This window comes from Grammomys surdaster, unplaced genomic scaffold (genome assembly GCF_004785775.1).
Source record: "Grammomys surdaster isolate TR1022 unplaced genomic scaffold, NIH_TR_1.0 241, whole genome shotgun sequence".
NCBI classification, from domain to species: Eukaryota; Metazoa; Chordata; class Mammalia; order Rodentia; family Muridae; genus Grammomys; species Grammomys surdaster.
Window position 1 is genome coordinate 2185177 of NW_021604686.1, and position 13228 is coordinate 2198404.

Below are 13228 nucleotides of genomic sequence, written 5' to 3' on the forward strand. Positions count from 1 at the left end.
TCCAGGCAGGAGGCAAGGCTCAGAGGTTGGCAAGGTATACAGAGTGAATAGTGGGGTCTCCTCACAGGGCCACAAGTGGGATCTCCTCACAGGGTCATGCATCCTTTCCAGACCCAGAGACAATCTGCTCTGCCTTCACACCTCCTCAGGGGCCCTGGAGGGGCCACAAGAAGCAGGGACGCCGGAGGCTGTGAGGGTCCTCGAGGGAGCCTGTGAGCGGGATGGAAGGACCTAAGCATGTGGAAGAGAGCCACCCTGGACTGACTTCAGGGGCTCCTGGCCGTTATCAGGCAGCTATCTGTGATTATTGTGGGATTTCAGTAAAAGGGAAGCTATGAGTGAAGCATGTTCCACTGAACACCCTGTGTTTCCACAACTGCAGGGTTGTGTGTGCAGTGTGGAGGGAAGAGCGAACCATTTCCCCCTCTCCCCCATTGCTCACCATCAACCTTTTGTCCCGTGTCAGGGAGACCTCTTCTCTAGGCGCATCCACAACCATAGAAAGGCCCCAGTGAGGGTGGGTCCCTGAGTCCTCCCAGTGACTGTGGCTTTGAGGAAGTTGCAGATCAAGACAAGACCCAATTCTGCCTCTCTCTCTGTCCCACAAGAGATGGGCTGGGAGCTGGCGAAGCAGTGGGCAGAGCAAGAAAGGTCCAAGGACGTTTTGGAAGCAAGTGCCTCCTAGTTGTGGGGTTTGTGTGAACTCTGGAGGCCACACAGGAGGAGCCAATCAGCAGCCATCTCCAACTCTGTCAGGCCCCTGGGAGGGCTAATCCCCGGTGTGGCACTGGCCATCTGGGGGCATGAGCCTTCAAGAGGGAGGTGAATTTGGGGCGGTGCATGGGCTGAACCAATGTACCTCCTGATTAGCCTTTTTTCCCTGGCCAGGGGATCCAGGGGGGAAGAGGAGGGGCTAGGGCCAGGACTATGGATGTTGGCGGGCCTGGATGATGGATGGGAGAGGAGTGGTCCTCCAAGCCCAGAAGCCCTGGGCTCACACTGGACCACTAAGCACTCAGAGTAGGAGGCAGGCTTGCCTTCCCCAAACCTATGCGTCTATAGATGAGGGCAATGGTAGCCTTGGCTGTACAGGGCTGAGGGTAATATCAGTCAATGGTATCTTTCTGATCCCCCCTTTCCCCCAGATCCTCCCTGGAGCTGCGATCCCGTTAGACTGAATGAGGCCTGAAGTCAGGAAGTACATCGTGTGCTGGGGCCCACTGCACATGTGCTTGAGTCACGGTCTGTTTATCAGATGTCCTGTGGACAAGGCTTCATTGACAGACACTTCTTACCAACCCAAGAAACATGAATGAGAGACAGCCAGTCATCCCTGACGTGATACCCACTGAGTGATGGCCCTGGCCCACTTGTGCTCAGACATTTTACTCTCACTGGGATCCTGAGGAGGGGAGCTCGGTGGACCAGGACTCCTGTCCTTTCTCCTTGCTTCTCTTGGGGACTTCAGAGAAGAGATCAGCATCTCTAAAAGGATCCAGATGACTCTAGGCATTCTGGGACTTAGGAGAACTGTGTCCTCAGGGAGTAGGACTAATGCCAGTCTCAACATTAAAGGCTTTAGGGTCTCATTGCAGCCCCTGAGGAGAACCTCTGGGGACCCACTAAAGGGGTGAGGAGAGTGACTGCCTCCCTGAATAGCCCGAGTGCAGATCTGTTCTGTGCCCTGGTCTCTGACCAGCAAACTGAAGGGAAAGAAAAGATTCAAAAGGTATTCCCGGCTGGGGCCTCAGCTCCTTCTCATAGGTTCATCATCTGTGTCCCCTTTCTGCCTCGTGTCTAGGTAACTGTGTGTCTCTTGGTCTCTTGGTGCCAGCCTCTGTTCATCAGCTCCTAGGTTCCAATCCCGGCCCTGGAGACCAGGAGAACACCCGAAGACAACTGAGAGCCAGGGGACACGCCTAGGCTTGTAAAACTGTCCCTGAGCACTGGGGACTGTAACAGCTGTGCCCTTGCAGCTCCAGAGACCCAGGTTAGCCCCGCCCACTTTTAGGAACATGGTGGACCTGGCATAGGGACCTGAAGAGACAGAGGAACAAGGACTCCTTGGGGGGATCAGGGGAGCACACTCTATGGCTATGGTGTGGAAGCTAGCTACAGTCAGAGATCCCTCTGTTAAAACCCTGTCCTTGTCAATGGGGCCTAAAAATGCCTGCATTGACCTAACCGCCGACTCCTGGTGGGTGAGGCCATGTGCATACCCCTCTCCAAGTGGATCTTGTGGCCAGGAGAGCTAGGAGCCGACTTCTCAGTTAGAGGTGCCAAGATCCTCATATGGCTTCATGTGCCTGCTGCCATAGGATGTAAGCAGTGACCCTGTGTCTTGCTGGGGAAGCCCTTGAGTACTGGCTTTAGAGACTCGGTACTGTTTCCCGGTGCCTCATGCAGCTTCGTCATCCCCCTTCTAAGCAGGAAGACTGCTAGGAGGCTAGCTCGCCCCAGATCACACCGCTCAAGAACCCCTAAGTCCTTGCTCTCCTCACTGGTCTCAGAAAGGGGTTTGCTCTCAGCTGGTTGGCACCAGCATCCTCCACAGCCACAGGGAAGGTAAGTTTGGGATTTGCATCTCCCTCAGGTTATCTGGCTGAGCTGGCTAGTTGTATGTCGGCCTGAAACTGTGTGGTCATCAGAAAGGAAGGAACGTCAATTGAGAAAATGTCTTCCTAAGTAAGACCGGGCTGCAGGCAAGCACGTAGGACATTTTCTTAAATGGTGATTGATGGGGAGGATGGGCATTGTGAGTGGTGACAGCCCTGGGATGGTGGTCCTGGGTTCTGTAAGAAAGCAGGCCATGAGCAAGTCATGAAGAACAACCCACTGAGCTGCACTCCTCCATGGCTTCTGCCTTGGCTCCTACCTCCAGGTTTCTGCCGTTTGAGTTTCTGTCCTGATTTCTTCCAGTGATGAACAGTGATGTGGAAATGTAAGTTGAATTAACCCTTTCCTTCCCAAGTTGCTTTTGGTTATGGTGTTTCATCAGCAGTAGTAACTCTAACTAAGACTGGTACCAGGATAAACTAGCACCGGAATAAACTGGTACCAGGATAATGGGTATGACTGCAACAGATCTGGCCATGTCTGGGGGAGGAGTATGGAAGGACTTTGGAATGTTTGGGCTGGAGAAGCCATTGAAGCATTGAGAACTTAGCGGGATCTTCTTCGGGAGCTTGAAAGAGAAGACTGTTGATCATTCAGACGATGGAGGCCTGGTTTGTGAGGTTTCAGAGGGAACCAAAGACTCTTGGGCCAGTTCTGTGAAGTCTATGGTGTCTGGTCAGCTGGGGCTGAGGAGTGATTCACAAGAGGCCAGCATCATCGTAGAAGTGAAACCTTTCCTTTACTAAGGCCATGGGTGCTGATCAGCCAGAGCTGAGAAGTTTGCTGTGATTGAGACTGGCATCACTGAGGTGAAACCTTTGGGAAGTGTTTCCTGAGGGCCAGCACTCAGAACCTGTGTTTCCAAGGTTGCTAAGGATATACTCCACACTGGCAACCAAACTCGGTAGTGTAAGAGCCAACAGGTGGTGTTGGTTTTGAAGGCATGGGGAGTAGCTGAGGCTTGGCACTGGCAGAGGTCAGGAGAGGCCATTGGTGAAGGTGCAGCCTCGGTAGCAGTTGGCAGACCAGGACTGAAGGGGCCGTGCAGAGAAATTAAGGCTTGGGACCATGAAGAGAGCCCAGGAGGAGCTATAGGTGAAAGTGCAGTCCAGTTACAGCAGATCCCAGCATTTTGGAGATGCTAGTACCATGGGATGACGAGTGGAAGCAGTAGCAGCGGAGAGCAGAGTCAGCCAAAGCCTAGAGGACAAGCTCTGTCTACTGCAGAGGGTGGAGTCAGAGATGTGAGCCAAGCCCTTTGGAGGGGTCCAGAAGATTGTGACTAGATCCCGGACATCAGACACTGAGTCATTTACACACTAGGAGCTTGGTGTTGCTTCGATCTGATTGTAACTGTGTCCTGAGTCTTCCCTCTCAAAGGGAGAAAATATTTATTTGATTTTATAGGAGACTCCAGTTTGAGAGACTGAATTTTTTTTTACTGATTTATTTATTTATATATGCATTGGTGTTTTGCCTGCACGTATGTCTGTGTGAAGGGCGTCAGATCCCCTGGAGCTGGAGTTACAGACAGTTGTGAGCTGCCATGTGGGTGCTGGGAATTGAACCCAGGTCCTCTGGAAGAGCAGTCAGTATGCATAACTGCTGACCCATCCCTCTAGCCCTAAGAGAGATTGACTTTTAAAAGATATTTTAGATTTTTAAAGGAGACTTTGGATTTTTATTTATTTATTTATTTATTTTTTGGGTTTTGGTTTTTCGAGACAGGGTTTCTCTGTGTAGCCCTGGCTGTCCTGGAACTCACTCTGTAGACCAGGCTAGCCTGGTCTCAGAAATCCGCCTGTCTCTGCCTCCCAAGTGCTGGGATTAAAGGCGTGCACCATTACTGCCCGGCTGGATTTTTAAATAGAATTTTAAAGTGTTTGAATTTGTGAAGACTGTCCGACTTTTGAGACTTGGAATATTTTATATAGCGATATTCATATTAATGTGTGCTCTTGGGGGAAACAAGAAAGGGAAAGTCATGACTTAACAATGATGTGTTTGTGTGTCAAGCTGACAAGGGGTCAGTTGGGCTGGCTAGTTTTATGTCAACTTGCCACAAGCTAGAGTCATCAGAAAGGAAGGAACCTCAGTTAAGAAAATGCCTCCATAAGATGAAGCCTGTTGGGGATTTTCTCAGTTCGTGATTGATCAGGGGAGGATCCAGCCTGTGGGTGGTGCCATCTCTGGGCCGGTGGTCCTGAGTTCTACAAGAAAGCAGGCTGAGCAAGCCACGAGGAACAAACCAGTGAGGAGCACTGGTCTCTGCAGCTGCTCCTGCCTTCAGGTGCCTGCCCAGGTTGAGTTCCTTCCCTGACTTCCTTTCATGATGAACAGTGAAGTAGAAGTGGTAGCTGAAAAAAAACCATTTCCTCTCCAATTAGCTTTGGGTCGTGGTGCTTTCATCATGGCAATAGAATCTCTAAGACTCGCCAGGCGGTGGTTGGCACACGCCTTTAATCTCAGCACTTGGGAGGCAGAGGCAGGCGGATTTCTGAGTTCGAGGCCAGCCTGGTCTACAGAGTGAGTTCCAGGACAGCCAGGGATACATAGAGAAACCCTGTCTCGAAAAAAACCTAAAAAAAGAAAAACAAAAACAAAAAAAAGAATCCCTAGGATTCTTAGGGTCCAAGAACCACAAAGAATGATACCCCAGACTTAAGTCGTATGCAAAAGCAGAGCTAAACACTTCAGCTGAATTTCCTACTTGCAGAGGTCTCCCCATTTGGGATTGGAGACCTCTGGGTAGACTGCCAGGCCCAGCTTTTATTGTCAGGGGATTCCAGGGAGGGGTATATACTCTTTCACCTTGATTTAGCTCTATCTCCAGGGTCTGACTGATTCTACAATTGGTTAGGCTCTGGAGACTTCCCAGGGGGTTGCTGACTCATTCTAGCTACCTATTTTTACTTCAGGCCAGATGACAAGGTGTTGTCTTCAGATTGGCTGCCCACAGGTTCCTGCATCTGGGTTCTCATTTCTGGGAAACAGAAACTTAGACCTAGTCTCCCAAACTACCAGTTTGCAGCCTGTCATGGAGTCACCCTGGCTTTGCCTAACTCAGTCATCTCAAGTCCTTAGCTATTCTTTTCCTGGATATCCTTTCCCACCCTGCCATGTGATTTTCCCCTCCATCTATATTAGCAGGGGTATAACAGAGTCAGTCACGGCATCCGCTTGCTTCTCTGCCGAGTTTCCCGAGATTCTAACCCAGCTTCTTCGAATTGCCCCAGTAGCTCCTCTACGCAGTCTACCTGACTGTGGACTCCTTCCTGACTTGCTGGATGTGCAGTGAGAGTAAAAATAGGAAATCTCCCAACATGGAGCAAGCTGGATTTTACTGAGAGTAGATTATTTCTCAGGAAGTAGATTTGATGGAGGGATTACAGACAGGTCAAGGGGGTCTCTCACATTGAGAAGACCCCAAATTGACCTTGGGGGGTAATCTATAGCAGGGAGGTATCATCCATAGACAAAGGGTCCCAGACCCCCCCTTGACCCGGCCTCTCGATTTCTTACAACCCCAGCTCCCCAGTGGCCCCAGTGTAGGGAGGGCCACTTGCTTGTTAAAACCGCTGCTCTCACCATCGCTGCCTTCTGGTCTTTCGAGATGTGGGGCCTTGTTCTGTAGCCTGAGATGCTCTCAAGTTCCTGGGCTTAAACGATTCTCTTGCTCCAGCCCTTTCAACTGCTGACACTACAGACATATGCCACTATGCCTGGGTCCCCTTGTCCTCCATGTATCTTAGCTACTGTCTGAGTTTGTACTTCCATGTCCCCAAGCTCAGCAACGACAACCCATCCCTTCCCATTCCAGCCATTTTATTTATTTATTTATTTATTTATTTATTTTGTTTTTTTTTTGTTTTTTTTGAGACAGGGTCTTTCCGTATAGCCCTGGCTGTCCTGGAACTCACTCTGTAGACCAGGCTGGCCTCGAACTCAGAAGTCCACCTGCCTCTGCCTCCCAAGTGCTGGGATTAAAGGCGTGTGCCACCACTGCTTGGCCTGCATGCCATTCTTTACCAGTTCTTTCTATGCAGTTATGATTCAAAATCCTTGCCAAGTTCCTTAACCTCCACTCCCTTTCCTTCTAACGGTGGCCTCTGTTCCTTCAGAGAAGGTAATGGGTCTCCTGTATTAGTCGGGGTTCTCCAGAGTCACAGAACTTATGGGATGTCACTCTATATTAAGGGAAATGACTCGAATGACTTACAGCCTGCAGTCCAACTAACCCAACAATGGGCAGCTGTGAGGGAGACGTCCGAAAATCTAGTAGTTGCTCAGTCCCACGAGGCTAGTTGTTTCAGCTGGTCTTTTGTATACGCTGGAATCCTGAAGAAGTAGGTTCCAACAGATGTGCTGGCAAGTAAGTGCAAGCAGGTGAAGAAGAGTGAGCCTTCCTTCTTCCAGTGTCTTTATGTAGGCCTCCAGCAAAAGGTATGGCCCAGATTAAAGGTATGTACCACCATGCTTGGATTTGGAACTTGCTCTGTCCCAGGCTGGCCTTGAACTTAGGGATCTGCTTGCCTCTCTCTCAGATTAAAAGCATGTACTACGTTGCCTGGGCCTAAGCTTTTCATGCTACTATATCTCAAGATCTGGATTATAGTTCATTCCAGATGTAGTCAAGTCGACAACTATCACACCTCCAGAGGTGTGTTTGTGGTCTTTGACTCTGTGCAGGGTGGGTAGGTACCCTACCCATGCTCTGCTTCCACTGGCTCTGGGGAATTCCAGCAGAGAAGAAGTGGCCAGTCATGGTGTATTTGCTGAGTTTGTGTCAACTGAACACAAGCTAGAGTCATCAGAGAAGAAGGAGCTGAGGAAATGTCTCCATGAGATCCAGCTGTTAGGCATTTTCTCAACTAGTGGTAAGTGTTGGGGTTCAGAAGTTCCTCCACAAACCACATAAACACAGATCTCAGTCAGACAGAGATAGTTTATTGAATGCACACCTAAGACTGATCTATCAATCATGGACGTAGCCAAAACTTTAAGAGTAGAAGCTATGACCCCAAAAACTTCTCAGGCCCAGCTTATAAAAGTTAAAACCACAAAAACCACAGTCAGATCATATGCAGGTGCTGGAAGTGCTGCCCGGTAGTTGACTCTGACTCAAGCTATTTTAGACACAACAGTTCATATTGACCTTTAATTTGATGGGTCCTAAGCGAAGCGAATGGCTGTAGAATTTCTGAAGATTAACAAATCTCATAACATATACAACATAACAGGGGATGTGGTCAGCGTGATCCAGCTCTGAGTCAAGTTATTTTTCTGCGTCTATGACTGGCAGGCATGTTACAGTGACAGTGTGAAACAGCTGACAGGCATGGAACAAAATGGCTACAGCTGTGTTAGTGGGGCAGGTGTCAACAACAAGAAAGCAGGCTGAGCAAACCAGGGGAAGCAAGCCAGTAAGCAGCACCCCTCCATGGCTTCTGCATCAGCTCCTGCCTCCTGTGTACCCTGTTTTGAGTTCCTGTCCTGACTCCCTTCAGTAATGAACAGACAGCAATAGGGAAGTGTAAGCCAAATAAACCTATAACCTTAATTATTTCAAATCCTATTTTTAATGATGGTTCTTCAATGCTTTAACCTCCCTTGTAGCCCACCACCCACCAGAAGTAGTGGGAAAGAAAGGATACGGGGGAAGTGGACCTGTTTAGAAAGGCTCTTTGGAGCAACTCTCAGCTGTGTTGTCTGGAAATCGGCAATTCAGTTCACAGGTGAGCCACAGCAGCTCGATCCACTCCCAAACAGTTCACAGATACACCAGCTGTCCAGGTCGGTAGAGTTGGAATATTAAACATGAATCAGCACTAGTGGCACTACCTAGCAGAGACAGCCAGGCCTCAGCCTCTGCTAGAGTCAGCAGGAGGAACTAGGAGGGACCAGGAGAAGTTCTCGGCAGCTGCGCCTCTTTCAGTGAAGCAAAGATCAGTGAAGAGTCAAGACTAACAAGCACTGCACAGCTAGCTGTACCGGCAAGCCAAGCTCAGCCTCAGTCACTGACCTTCGAGTTCTATTTATACTCCCTCCAAATATCTCGTGTCCTTCATGGGACTCGCCTCAGGACATGCTTCTGTCTCAGCAGACATCACTCTGCCAATCAGCCCGAGTCCTCAGAAGTGGCAAGAAACTGCAGCATGCCACTAGAGTTTGTTGGTGCATTTCTCTCTGTGGAGTCCTGACACATGCAGCTCAACTATACAGTGTAAGGTGAACCAATACATACGTGTTGTTAGCAAACCATCCTTCATCACGTGTCCTTTCACGTGCTTGCTTTAGCAGAACATCCTCTCTCCTGTGTCTGCTTCATCAAAACATTCCTTCACGAGTCTGCCTTAGTCTTTCACCAGTGTCAACTTCAGGAAAACAATCCTTCATGTGTTTGCCCCAGCAAAACACCATCCAACACAAGTGACTTTCCAAAGAACCCTTAAAGTTTCCACTTCCTAAACCCTTTTTTCCCCAATTTACTTTTTGGTCATGGTGCTTTGTCAAAGCAATAGAAACCCTAACCAAGACACATGGATAGCAGCAGAGGTTTTGCCTCAGGGTGCTAGGACCTCTGGGTGGCACCAGGATAGGCACAGGCATGGGCTTTTTGAAACCTCAAAGCCCTCCCCCAGTGTCACATCTCCTCCAACAAGGCCATACCCCCAATCCTCCCCCAAAATATCCACGAACTGGGGACCAAGTATTCAAATATATGAGTGTACGGGGGCCATTCTCATTCAAACCACCACAAAAATGAAGAGTTAATCCATGAAAAAGCCAGAGAAGAGACCCCAGCCCACACCAGGTTCAGTGGCTGCTGATACCATCAATACTCACTGCCATGACACACACCTGGGGTGAGCTTTCACAGTCCTGAGGCAAGTATATGTTCCATTTACTCAGAAACTGGTCTCCAAATCTGTCAGGCCATGTCCCCCCTACGCAAGAAATCCCTACCACTTAGGACCTGGTATTGCTGTGCAACCTCAGAGCTATGCCAGTGTGTACACTTTGATTCTTAGTAAGGTTGGCTGTGTTTTGTCTTCTGAGCTACTCTAGCACCAGGCACAAATTCCACCACGGAGCCACTTCCCAAGCTCTGTCTTCATCTTCTGAAATACAGTTGTCTGTGGCTCCTACCTCCTTTTTCTTGAGACTGGGTCCCATGCAGCCCAGGGAGCCTGCAAATCCTTATGTAGGCAATGCTGTCCTTGAACTTCTTCTTATCGTCCTGCCTCTACTTCCCAAGCGCCGAGGAGCCTCCGTCTCTACATCCAGATTCCCTACTCTCCTTTTAGCTTCTGTTTTAGCAATGAATAAGCATCCAACACTCCACTTCACTACTACCGTTGCAAGCACCCTTTCCCAGTTATCTTGTTTGTTTGTTTGTTTTTGAAACAGGGTCTCTCATTATGTAGCTTTGGCTGCCCTGGACCAGGCTGGGCTCTATTTCACAGATAACTGTTTCTTTCTGAGTACTGGGGTTCAAGGCATATGCCACCATGTCTGGCTTTGTTTTTATTTTCCGTGTATGAGTATTTTGCTTGCGTGTATGCATGTGTACCACATGTGTGCTTGGTACCCCGGGAGGCCAGTAGAGGGCACTGTATCCCCTAGAATTGGAATTACTGATGGTGATTATCATGTGAGGATTCAGAATCAGACCAGGGTCCTCTGAAGGAGCAGAAAGTGCTCCTAATAGCTGTTATTTTATGTTTCGATGACCATTTTGTGTGTGTGTGTGTGTCTCTGTGTGTGTGTGTGTGTATGGTAACTGGTGGGGTGTGAAGTTTGATAATATTTCCTCTGGCATCTTGAAGTAGAAGGAACTACAGTGGCCTGGTGTGGTTCTCAGACTCAGTTGATAAAACTATTTGGGAAGGATTGGGAGGTGTAGTCTTATGGAGTAGGTGTGGCCTTATTGGGGGAGGTATATAATCGAGGATGGGTTTTGTGATTTCAAAAGTCCACACCACACTAACTGTCTGTGTCTCCCTTCCTCCCATCTGTGTGAGGACGTAAAGCTCTCAGCTATGCTCCAGCATTGTGTCAGCCTGCTTCCCACCATAATGAACTAACCCTCTATCATAAGCAAGCCCAGAATTAAATGCTTTCTCTTATGAGTCGTCTTGTTGATTGCTCACAGCAATAGAACGGTAACTGAGTCTCCAACACCCCTGAGCAGTGTCACTCTTTCCTCTTAGCCCTGAAGCCTGAGGCTGGCTCTAGGTGTGATACACATGACTGGTGACTAGTGAGAAAAGTGCTGGTCATTTTTTATTTTTTAAAAAAGGGTCTCCTGTAGCCTAGGTGGGCCTGTAATTCCCTAGGTAGCCGTGACGGTTAATCTTGGTTGTCAACTTGAATACATCTGGAATGAACAAAACCCAAGCAGCTGGGTACATCTGTGGGAGAGTGTTCTTGAATTGGCCACATCTTCCAGTAGAAGGAAGCTTTTCCTTTTTCTCCTGCTTGCCCTCACCTCACTGACAAGTTCATCTGTCCTATTCCTGGTACTAGAACCTATTTCTTTGGGATTCCAGTGTAGACTGAAAACAGGCAGCTCTTCTGTGACCTCCCTGGGATTCATGTTGTGGACAGAACAACTGCTGGATCCTCGGCCACTGTTGGACTACTCCAGCAGTTCTTAACCTTCCTAAAGCTGGGACCCTTTAATACAGCTCATGTTGAGGTGATCCCCGACCATAAAGTTATCTTTACTGCTACTTCATAGCTACAATTTTGCTACTATTATGAATCATAAATATGTTTTTGTTTTTTTGTTTTTTGTTTTTTTCGAGACAGGGTTTCTCTGTGTAGCCCTGGCTGTCCTGGAACTCACTCTGTAGACCAGGCTATCCTCGAACTCAGAAATCCACCTGCCTCTGCCTCCCAAGTACTGGGATTAAAGGCGTGTGCCACCACTGCCTGGCAATCATAAATACCTGACATGCAGGATATCTGTAAAAGGCTTTGACCTCCCTCCCAGAGGGTTAGCAACCCACAACTCGGATCACAGCTATATACCACTCTAAATAACTCACATAAACAGTTTTGTTCCTTTATAAGACCTAATTGTATTAGTGTTCTCTAAATTAAGAGCTTATGAAATGAATATCTATACATACATACATACATACATACATACATACATACATACATAATGTGATGTGCTAGCAATGTGAGAGCAAGCAGGCAAGGGACAAAACCTTTCCTTCTTCCATGCCCTTATATAGCCTTCCAGCAGAAAATGTGGCCTGGATTAAAGATGTCTTCCTGCCTCAAGATCTGGATTAAAGGTGTGTGTCTTCCCACCTCAAGATCCAGATCAGAGGGTTGTCTTCCTACCTCAAAGGTCTGGACTAGAAGTGTATTCACCCACCTCAAACAGAGCAGAATCTCTCTTACAGGTATGTCCTCCATTTCTGGATAGCAGTTCCTTCCAGATATGGTAGCTAAGGATGGTTCTGTCCACCTTTTTGGTCACTCTTGCTGTTCTCACATGTATGTGGCCTATTTTAGCCCCAGCCAGCCTGTAACTCAGTGTCTCAGCCAGGCTGGCCTCTGCTCGAGTGCTAGGATTAAAGGTGTGTCACTCTGACTAAATCTTTTAAAAAATTTAAAAATTGGCCAGACAGTGGTATAGGTAGAGCACGCCTTTAATCCCAGGTCTTGGGAGGCAGAGGCAGGTAGATCTCTGTGTTTAAGGACAGCCTGGTCTACAGTGAGTGCCCCAACAGCCAGGGCTACCGAGAAACCCTGTCTGGAAAAAAAAAGTTTTGTATGACCTGTTTGCACCACAGCGTGTGTATGAAGGTCAGAGGGACAACTCTGGGAGTGGTGCTCTCCTGCCTGCTCAAACTAGTGTCAGCTCATGGGACAAGGGCTTCTACCTGCTCAGCCCTCTTGCTTCTGTGTGCCAGGTGTGGCTGGCATTACAGGTGTGTTCCAGTCTACCAGGTTTCCTTGGTCCTGTTAAGACAACTGTATTTTGTGTGGAGGTCAGAGGGACAGGTGGCGGGAGTTGGGTTTTCTCCAGAGGACTCACTTGGGTCATCAGGCTTGGCAGCAAGTACCTTCAGCTGCTGAGACACCCTGCTGGAGCCTTTCTTTTTCCCCCTTTGTGGGGGCCGGGATCACACAATGTATCTCATGGAAGGGAGGCCTGAAACTCCAGATCCCTGTGTAAAGCCTAAGTACAAGTGTGAACCACATTGGCTATCGAGAAGTAGGAATCTCTTCCTGAAGTTCTAGCGCCTCCGAGTGGTGTGAAAGGGGGGCTGAAGACAGGCGAGCTGTTCGTGGTCCTGGACGGAGGGGACAGTACCATCCCATGCAGGCCTTGCCCTGCAGTTTTCCTCCCACTGTGCTGTTAAGAGTGAGCATCCTGGCAGAGAAGACCTACACTCAGACTGATATCTGGTTCTAGGTCACCCGTCCATGCCCTGGTTAGAACACTCTCTAAAATCCAGATGACACACAAACCCATTAGCCTGAGGCCCTTCCAGAGCCCATGCACCTCTCTTCTGAATGTGACCCAGTGAAAGTTCAGCAAGAGACTGCTAAGCCACAGAGGTGGCCCCTGCTAGTTAGGTACTCCACA